Here is a 2,789-nt window from a genome sequence, read left to right as displayed (position 1 = left end):
GTGTGGAACTCGCACTTCTCTGCCTTCACGTAGAGCGAATTCTCTAGGAGGCGTCGCAGCACCGCCCGAACATGCTTGATGTGTTCAGGAAGCGAGCGGGAGAAGATGAGGATGTCGTCCAAATAAACGAACACAAATTTGTCCAGCATGTCTCGTAACACGTCGTTTATCAGTGACTGGAAAACTGCTGGGGCGTTGGTGAGCCCAAACGGAACCACCAAGTACTCGTAGTGTCCGCTCGGGGTGTTGAAAGCCGTCTTCCACTCGTCTCCCTCCCGGATGCGGATCAGGTGGTAGGCGTTGCGAAGATCCAGCTTGGTGAAGATGGTGGCACCCTGAAGGCTCTCAAAGGCGGACGAAAGAAGAGGCAGAGGGTATCGGTTCTTTACGGTGATTGCGTTTATTCCCCGGTAGTCGATACACGGACGGAGCGTGCCCTCCTTCTTCTTCACGAAGAAAAACCCCGCTCCCGCAGGTGAAGAGGACGGCCGTATGATGCCGGCTGCCAGGGACTCCCGGATGTACTCCTCCATAGCCCGGCGCTCAGGAGCGGACAGGGAGTAGACGCGCCCCTTGGGAGGGAAGGTGCCGGGCAACAGGTCGATGGCGCAATCGTAGGACCGGTGTGGAGGAAGAGAAGCGGCCCTGGCTTTACTAAAAACCTCCTTGAGTTCGTGATAAACTGCTGGGACCTTGGAGATGTCGGGACTGTACCTGGGCGGGGCTCTGCCGAGTGGGCTGGTGGCCGCCTTCAGGCACACTCGATGGCAGCGTTCGCTCCACTGCCGTACAACCCCCACCTCCCAGTCCAGCACCGGGTTGTGCTGCCGCAACCAAGGGTGCCCCAGGATGAGCTGCTGTCCTGGGAGGGAAAGAAGAAAAAACTGGATGGTCTCGTGGTGATTGCCGGAGAGCAGTACCTTAACCGGTTCTGTCACGAACGCCACCTCGCCAATCAGGCGGCCATCAATGGCACGCGCGGGAATGGGCGGGCTCAGAGGGAGGAAGCCGACACCCCACCGACGCGCCAGGCTAATGTCCATGATGTTCCCCTCCGCGCCGGAATCCACCAAGGCTGCCACGTTCTGGTCGCCCCCCGCAAGCTGGACACGTGCCTGCAGCGTGAGCGTGCTGGGACTGGGAGAGCCGGTGCTGGTCGAGCTCACGCGGATCCCCCGACGCCGCGTGAGCTCCGGCCTTTTAGCGGGCACCCCGCCACCCGATGGCCCCCCTCCCCACAGTAAAAACACAAGCCCAGCGAAAGGCGTCGACGGTGCTCCTCCGAGGAGACCCGAGCCCCTCCCAGATCCATGGGCTCGGCGGGTGGAGTGGTGGGCGGGTCCCCAGCAGACGGAGGAATGTGGCCACGCGGATTCCGCGGGGACCTCCTCTCCCGATCGCGCCGCCGCGTCCGGATCCGCCGGTCTACTCGGGCCGCCAAGTCCATCGCGCCCCTCAGGGTTCGCGGGCGATCGTACGACACCAGTTCGTCCTTCATATAATCCGCGAGGCCGTTTAGGAACGTGCTGACGAGCGCTGGCGCGTTCCATCCGCTGCTGCCGGCCAACGTCTGGAATTTAAGGGCGTACTCCGCGACCGATCGGCTACCCTGACGCAGCGTCGCCAGTTCCTCGGCGGCGTCTTCGGCGGCGGATCCCAGGTCGAACAGGAAGAGCAATTCCTCTGCGAAGGCGTCGAAGGAATCGCATGCCGGGGCCATCCGTTCATACTCTGCCAAACCCCATAGCCGCGCCTCGCCCGTGAGGTGGGTTAGAACGAAACCGACCTTGGCTGATTCTGACGCAAACGTGACGGGCTGGAGGCTGAACATTATGCGACAGTTGGTCACAAACGCCCTCACGTGCTTGGGATCGCCGTTGAACTTTTCAATGTTGCCGAGGCGGGGCTCCGGGACGTCCACGAGCCTCCTGGCCTCGGCAGACGGGCGGTGCGGGGGTGCCGTGACAGCCGGGGACGCAGCCACCGACAGTCTCTGGAGGGCTTGGGCCATCTCCTGCTGCTGCAGCTGTTGTTGCTGACCAACCTCGATCAGGTTCCGGATGTCGGCGGACAGGCTGCTGATGGCGGTCTCGGCTCGCTCCAGTCGGCCCAATGCCGTCTCGTCGTTCGCTGACTGCATCGTGTTGGCCAGTCTGTACTGTTAAGGATCGGACAGTACAGCCAAGTGCGTAACGACGGACTTTATTTGAAGGGGATGATGGGAACAGCTGGCGCTGGAGCGGCGATCGGGCTGGAGAGGACAACGATTCTGCGAGGGTTTCGAGTAGTCAAGTGAGTCAATTCTCTCCGGGAATGATGAGCGAAGCAGCATCAAGGGACAGACTGGCACTCGGGTCTGCGCTGGCAGCGCTGATATAGCGCTGTCCATGAACCCGTGGCAGGTGACGGTGATCCCACTGACAGGGGGGCGTGGTCCCGTCGCAGGTGGCACCAGCACGTGACACACCTCCGCGGTGCTTACAAACAGCCGATCCGCTCGGCGGGGGCTATTTTCGGCCACTTGGCTCGTGCGCACGGCCTCCCGGATGTGCCGGGCGGGTGCGCGAGCTCGCCGGCCGCTGGAAGTCGAATGAGGCGCCGCGACCACATCCGCGGTGCTTATAAACAGCCGATCCGCTCGGCGGGGGCTATTTTCGGCCACTTGGCTCGTGCGCACGGCCTCCCGGATGTGCCGGGCGGGTGCGCGAGCTCGCCGGCCGCTGGAAGTCGAATGAGGCGCCGCGACCACCTCCGCGGTGCTTATAAACAGCCGATCCGCTCGGCGGGGG

At 62.9% G+C, this 2,789-nt stretch overlaps 1 long non-coding RNA gene across 1 annotated transcript; it reads right to left on the bottom strand.

The window, feature by feature from the left end:
- Positions 1-377: 377 nt before the first annotated feature.
- LOC137840090 (uncharacterized) lies at positions 378-1,247 on the bottom strand. The gene is made up of 2 exons (XR_011086531.1): positions 715-1,247; positions 378-572 (listed from the first exon to the last, which is right to left on the bottom strand). It is a non-coding gene; the product is annotated as an uncharacterized lncRNA (long non-coding RNA).
- Between the last annotated feature and the right edge of the window lie 1,542 nt (positions 1,248-2,789).

This window comes from Syngnathus scovelli, chromosome 2 (genome assembly GCF_024217435.2).
Source record: "Syngnathus scovelli strain Florida chromosome 2, RoL_Ssco_1.2, whole genome shotgun sequence".
Classification (NCBI taxonomy): Eukaryota; Metazoa; Chordata; class Actinopteri; order Syngnathiformes; family Syngnathidae; genus Syngnathus; species Syngnathus scovelli.
The sequence above is the reverse complement of the archived record's forward strand: the minus strand, read 5'-3'. Positions and strand labels throughout refer to the sequence as shown.